Source organism: Ornithodoros turicata, chromosome 6, assembly GCF_037126465.1.
Source record: "Ornithodoros turicata isolate Travis chromosome 6, ASM3712646v1, whole genome shotgun sequence".
Lineage (NCBI taxonomy): Eukaryota > Metazoa > Arthropoda > Arachnida > Ixodida > Argasidae > Ornithodoros > Ornithodoros turicata.
This window is the reverse complement of record NC_088206.1, coordinates 64,837,792-64,845,622: the sequence shown is the minus strand read 5'-3', so window position 1 is coordinate 64,845,622 and position 7,831 is coordinate 64,837,792.

Genomic DNA, 7,831 nt, shown 5'->3' with positions numbered 1-7,831 from the left:
GCGAGTCCATCGCGCCATCTGTGGACGTTGTTGCCATGTGGAGGCGGAGATGGCGTACGTCGTACTGTTGGTACTGTGGAGTTGAGGGGAGGGCAGCTCGTAATGTAGAGTAGTGATGGGAAGTCCGACTCATTTTGGTGAACCGGGTCATTTCAATCAGTTCACTTTACTGATTCGTTCAAATGATTCGTTCATGAACCAGTGACGTCACAGTTTTTGTGACGTCATACTGCTATTGCAGCCAGCTCATGGGCACATCGTGGGTGCTATCTGGTGGAATGCAGGCTCACCGGTCACAGCTATGTCAGTGAAAACCTTCGTCGTCGGACGGGCTACGCCGCGTCCGTCAATGCTTGACATGGCACGACCACTTAAAACTGTACAAGAAGAAATATCTATCGCCTGAGACAGCCTTCCATCCCGCGCACAAGGAGTCCACAGCTCCCAAATCACATCAATTCATGAACGACGACAGAGCGCGAGTCGTAAACAGCGAGCCAACCCATAAAGCCACAGCGGCTACATCACACCAATGCACAGCGAGTGAGCACAACAAGGAAGAGACGACATATACACAAAAGTACAGGAGCTCACTGCAGCCAAAACCATTTCTCAACCAACAACTCAAAGAGCGCCACCGCTACAACCCTATTCACCCGTTCGCCAAGCTCGTTGCGCTCTGTCCAACTCTCACTCAGCGATTCAGCTTATCAGTTCTCTCACTCCCGAACCACAAGAACACTGGTCATGAAGCGGAGAGCATAGATCCACAGGGATTGAAAACATTGTTCCCGTGATCGGCGGCCAAACGGACAGTAAACAAAGCGGTAGTTGCTCATGTGGATCATCTCAGGACTTCTTTCAGACTTGATCGTTGGTCTCATTCAGTATACTTCCGATTAAACACGTTGTACAGGCGCTATTTATGCAGCCTGCGTTGTGAAACGTGAGACAACGTATGGAGCGGCAATGCTTCATTGCACCACCTGATATTCCCAGGTAGTACACACAGTGGTCCTGTATTGCAAGTTATCCAAAAACTCATTATTGTGAGCCTTTGAGGTCAACTAGCCACGGGGGCACGACAAGGCGCCCTCCGTCATACGAGAGCCACGACTGCAAACAACAAACGGCGCCGGCGAGCCTCTCTGAACGGAAAAGCGCAGCGACTACACGACACGACACCGCCCACTGGCGCCTCGATACCCGTATCTCACTCCCTGCCTCCAGCGAATATGGCAAGCCTTTTGGAACACACAAACAAATAACAAGCTCCACTTAATTAAACCTCAAAACCTCACATTCAGGATACAGGAGACCGGCTGGAAAACCGCCTGTTGTGCACTCTACGGGTACTGCACTGTGCAAGGTTACGTATAGGCCATACGTACCCTACACACGGTTTCTTACTTCGGGGAGAGGAGCCACCTCAGTGTGCGCACTGTGGTCAGCTCCTGTCTGTTGTACACATACTCATCACTTCAATGTATTTTATAAATACTTCTTACCTCTTCACCCAGCCCTATTGCTTGGTGACGAGGCTCTCGTCCCTTTTAGAAGCGCCTTTGATTTCCTGAGAGACGTTGGCGTTATTAGCCTTCTGTAGTCTTACACGTATACACTCATCTTTTATTAGTCATCGTGTTTACTCTTAAATAACCATAACATCACCACTGTCTCAATCATACCTCAGTTTATGGCGCATTATGATCTTTGTTGTCAATGCGCCATTAAACTCCCAATCATCATCATCGTCACCTGCCTCCAGCTCGTTCTCCGATCCGGAGATCTAGCATTCATCTGCTTAGTTCGTCAGTTCTCCGACTCTCGATTCCCTCGAACACTCTCGGTACGAACGAATCACCCGCGCCTCCATGGGTCTCTCTACATTACGAGCTGCCCTCCCCTCAACTCAACTCCACAGTACCAACAGTACGACGTACGCCATCTCCGCCTCCACATGGCAACAACGTCCACAGATGGCGCGATGGACTCGCCGCTGTTGTTTCTTCTTTATGCCTGTTCGTGCCTGTTGCGATTGTGGATGTCATGTCATCGTGGATGTGGTCTTGGTGAGCTGGTGAACTGTTGAACTGATATTTGCGTGATCGAAGAATCGACACGCACAGTTCAGTCCGGTGATTCGTTCACTGTGATCGAATCATTCGCGATTGACACATCACTAATAGAGAGACCCATGGAGGCGCGGGTGATTCGTTCGTACCGAGAGTGTTCGAGGGAATCGAGAGTCGGAGAACTGACGAACTAAGCAGATGAATGCTAGATCTCCGGATCGGAGAACGAGCTGGAGGCAGGTGACGATGATGATGATTGGGAGTTTAATGGCGCATTGACAACAAAGATCATAATGCGCCATAAACTGAGGTATGATTGAGACAGTGGTGATGTTATGGTTATTTAAGAGTAAACACGATGACTAATAAAAGATGAGTGTATACGTGTAAGATTACAGAAGGCTAATAACGCCAACGTCTCTCAGGAAATCAAAGGCGCTTCTAAAAGGGACGAGAGCCTCGTCACCAAGCAATAGGGCTGGGTGAAGAGGTAAGAAGTATTTATAAAATACATTGAAGTGATGTTTGCGATGGATTTCATGATGTGTGCATGTGATGAGTATGTGTACAACAGACAGGAGCTGACCACAGTGCGCACACTGAGGTGGCTCCTCTCCCCGAAGTAAGAAACCGTGTGTAAGGTACGTATGGCCTATACGTAACCTTGCCCGTACAGTGCACAACAGGCGGTTTTCCAGCCGGTCTCCTGTATCCTGAATGTGAGGTTTAATTAAGTGGAGCTTGTTATTTGTTTGTGTGTTCCAAAAGGCTTGCCATATTCGCTGGAGGCAGGGAGTGAGATACGGGTATCGAGGCGCCAGTGGGCGGTGTCGTGTCGTGTAGTCGCTGCGCTTTTCCGTTCAGAGAGGCTCGCCGGCGCCGTTTGTTGTTTGCAGTCGTGGCTCTCGTATGACGGAGGGCGCCTTGTCGTGCCCCCGTGGCTAGTTGACCTCAAAGGCTCACAATAATGAGTTTTTGGATAACTTGCAATACAGGACCACTGTGTGTACTACCTGGGAATATCAGGTGGTGCAATGAAGCATTGCCGCTCCATACGTTGTCTCACGTTTCACAACGCAGGCTGCATAAATAGCGCCTGTACAACGTGTTTAATCGGAAGTATACTGAATGAGACCAACGATCAAGTCTGAAAGAAGTCCTGAGATGATCCACATGAGCAACTACCGCTTTGTTTACTGTCCGTTTGGCCGCCGATCACGGGAACAATGTTTTCAATCCCTGTGGATCTATGCTCTCCGCTTCATGATCAGTGTTCTTGTGGTTCGGGAGTGAGAGAACTGATAAGCTGAATCGCTGAGTGAGAGTTGGACAGAGCGCAACGAGCTTGGCGAACGGGTGAATAGGGTTGTAGCGGTGGCGCTCTTTGAGTTGTTGGTTGAGAAATGGTTTTGGCTGCAGTGAGCTCCTGTACTTTTGTGTATATGTCGTCTCTTCCTTGTTGTGCTCACTCGCTGTGCATTGGTGTGATGTAGCCGCTGTGGCTTTATGGGTTGGCTCGCTGTTTACGACTCGCGCTCTGTCGTCGTTCATGAATTGATGTGATTTGGGAGCTGTGGACTCCTTGTGCGCGGGATGGAAGGCTGTCTCAGGCGATAGATATTTCTTCTTGTACAGTTTTAAGTGGTTGTGCCATGTCAAGCATTGACGGACGCGGCGTAGCCCGTCCGACGACGAAGGTTTTCACTGACATAGCTGTGACCGGTGAGCCTGCATTCCACCAGATAGCACCCACGATGTGCCCATGAGCTGGCTGCAATAGCAGTATGACGTCACAAAAACTGTGACGTCACTGGTTCATGAACGAATCATTTGAACGAATCAGTAAAGTGAACTAATTGAAATGACCCGGTTCACCAAAATGAGTCGGACTTCCCATCACTAAAGTGCATCCTTTCAGAATTCGGATGACGCACTATTATGGCGGTATGCAGTGGAGCATCTCAGACTATTCTGATGCACCCTATGTTTCCGATTGACTTGCTGGTCCTGATGGCTACGTAGATGACCTGTAGTCAGCTTCCTTCGCAATGGACAGTTGATGACCACTTCGACACAGTGTTGCCGGTAATTGTTGATTCTAGTTTTCTAGAAAACTATCAGAGCAATTGGGACGAAAATTGTGACGCAAGGGGACTGAGCACTCAGGCTATTGAATAGATAAATATTTTTGAGATTGCAGCCCTACTGCTTTAAGGTGCCTTTAATACTGCATGTCACGAATAACAAATAAAAATATATGGTGGTAGTCTTCTTTTTATTTCAGCGTTCAGACGTTTAGATGCATTATTTTAGGACAATTAGCGTCACACAAAGGTCTGGGATGCATTTAGAGTTTGTTGAAGCTTGCTTTCGACTAGGTTCCCTGGGGAGTCAAATCATTTCCTCTCACGTCTGCTTATCCGCAACAGTATGATACACAGGGAGAGATCCCATCGATGATCATGATGATTGATATTTTTATGGCGCTGTAGCAACTTAGGTCATCAAGCGCAAGGACAGTGTTAGAGGAACGTTCGCACCCGAAAACGTGTGTATCAGATCGATACGGCAATTCTTGGCACCGCTTAACAATCTACTTGACAAAGTTTCTCCTCCGAAAACAGCCCACATATTAAATAAACGGGTTTTAAAGCTTCGTACTCCCTCTGTAGCTAAGGAAGCCCCCGAGAGTGTAACACCATAGTGACATAAGCCAGGCACACGAACGCAAGGGTAGTACAGGCTGTTGTCTCCGAGGTAGTCTGCTTCGCGTTCGCAGTGCAATACACTAGGGCCGACGTCCCATAGCTTCGTTTTGAGCAGCAGCAGCAGAGCAACAGCAGCGGCGACGCCGAGATGCGGCGACACGAGCGGTCCCATAGCATTGCTCGGCAGCAGCACGGCAGCAGGTACCGCCCTGCTGCTCTCATGTCCAAATGTTTGGTTTCTGTGCTGCTCTGGTGGTGGTGGTGATGATGAAACGGCTCGCCGTTGTCGGCCTCACATATGTGGGCAACGTCACGACAGACGCCCTGGGGAATATGCGTCCTGGGCCGACTTCTAAGGGAACTGTGCCGACCTATGTCTGAAAGCGTGTGATTTGCCGCGTTGTCTATACGCTTAAACTGAGTGTCCGGCCACCGATACCCAGGCGGAAATTTGAACTGGAATCCCAAGTGGACCCACTTGACTACTACAGTGGTCTGAAGTGGTCTGAACTGGTCCCACTTCAGAGTCAAGTAGTTCCAGTAGATAACCACTAAGCATGCTTAATGGTTCCCAACTATAGTTCCATTCCAGCTCCACTTGAATAGAATGTGGATACCATGAAGCAATGAAGTGGTTCCATTTTGCCAGCAAGTAGACTTGACAAGGTCCACTTTAGTCCAATGTGGTTACATTTTGGTGATAAAGCGAACATTAGAGTGGGTTAGACGGGTCCACTTGGGGTCTGACATAGGGAACACTTAAGCCACTTGGAGAAACTGGGAGGAGGAGGAGGAGGAGGAGGAGGAGGAGTGTCGTTGGGAGGAACCCGAGAGGTCTGCCTGCCTGATTAGGCGGCATGTTTCTCGGGAAGGGAAAGGTGGTGGAGAGGAGGAGAGGGTGAAGTGGAAGACCGAGCGGAATCCGCTCGGGGGGAGGATAGCTGCGTCCATGGGCCGACTTCAGGGGAACTGTGCCGGCATACGCCTATTACACATCTGAGGGAAACCCAGGAAAAACCCCAGACGGCACAGCCGGCCCGCGGATTCGAACCGCGGACCTCCCAGTCTCCAAGCGCACGCGTTACCGCTGCGCCACCGGAGCTGGTGAGAAACTGGGAGCATCGCTGTCTGGCGGCATCGCCATCGCTAGCGATAGCAGCAAAAGGAGATCAATCATCAATCCGATCCATCCAATCCGATCCAATCCGTGTCGTTGAACGTTCAAATGTTGTGGCGGTTATTGCGTGGACGGAAATGCTGCATCGAATTTTATGGACTACTGAATTCGACGACAAGTAAAGACAAGGTAAAGCGACTACTTTTGTTGTTGAGACAATCAACATGCATTTTGTAGATCTGGTAAGGCCATTTCATTCGAGCTTGAAACTGAGTAGAATGTTGTGTTGCGGTAATGACAAGATGGCTAGTCCTCAAAGACTACACAATCCCAGGCGCGTTATAAAACGAATATGTTGCGACATAAAGCTGGTGAAAATGTGAATGAGGAACAGCACGCACGCTTGATTATCGACAGTTTAATGATGCGAACCGTCACTTTCGATCACCGATGAGGAGTGCAGGTTTTTACTGGACGGGTGTTCCTCATTCCTACTTCGTGTCTTTTTACCGCTGGTTTATATCGCTAATACCATGTACCAACTCCATACCATTCTGTAATATAATAATCTGAAATGTCCCTGATGATGTAACAATCAATCAGTGTAATGTCAGTTTTTAATTTTATAGTGGGGTGAGATGAATGAAAGCCTTTTGCATAAACGCTTAGTAAGCATTCAGTTTTGAAATAAATTTTCTCTTACTGCCCTTTTTTACCTGCACAGAAAGCCTAAGGTACTGTGGGCTGACCTGAACAAGAAAATTATTGCTGTAAGGAAGACAGACTTCTCAAGAGCAGTTAACCAGATGTGAAAGCTTCATTATTGGATGTACCAAGTTTGTTAAACTTTGTAATGTTTCAAGTTTTGTTGCAAGGTACATCCTTGTTTCCTCGAGCAAGCTAAGACATAAACTCCTCCTCTGGTGGCAACAAATAAAAGCGTACCGTGTTGGCATGCAATGCCCAATACTCAGGGCAGATGAAAATTTTGTCCAGAACTCGTTGACCCTAAACTGTCACTTCGAACCTTACTACAGTTGAAATGACTTAAAGGAAGACTTCACAAGGATTCGAAAAAAAAAAATAGGTGAGCATCATACCGAGCATGAACCAGCCCCTCGATACTGAATAAAACGTTCGCATTCATTTTGCACGAGTAATTAATTCGTAAACGATGACAATTTCAAACCGAAATGCGGAGAGCAGAAAACAGAGCTCCATACTATACGGCGGTTCATCGGAATGAGGATACCGTGACATCACCCAGCATTGTTGTCTGCTTCGAAACCTACATTCTCCCTTGCTGGATGATGTCAGCACTATGTTGCTTTCACTTTCCTCTCTCACTTCACAGAGCAATCAATCAATCAATCACTTCACAGAGGTGAAGCGCTCGCTTCGTAATAAATTCGTTTGAATAAAACCTGCGCAGTTTTGAAATGAGATATTTCGTACACGTGTCCCCGACGTCCCAAACGTTGCGGATATACCATAACCTTTGTGGTGATTCTGTAGCGGAGTCACACTTTAAGAATACATGTCTATGCAATAAATATGCCATGTGCACACAATAATTGATACACTTCCTTGAAAGATACTCTTGATTGATACCCTTTCCTTGAAAGATTTGTGGTGACATGGCACGTTAAAAGGCTATGGCATTTTGATAAGACATTTTCATGGCTTCATGCACACGTGTGTATTGTATTGTATGTAAAATCATCTCAGTTGTCTCGCGACATAAACCCCCAATTATCAATCAATCAATATGTAAAAGATCAGAAGTTGCAATCTTCCGAGCTACCGACTGTGGTCTTTTTCAACTGTGGAAACCTGACGCCCCGAGGTTGTGGGAACTGAGGTTTCCACACAACATGAAGGAAAAGAAATCTAGTCCGTCAGCTCTCCAAATATTAGTGCGCCATGGATAG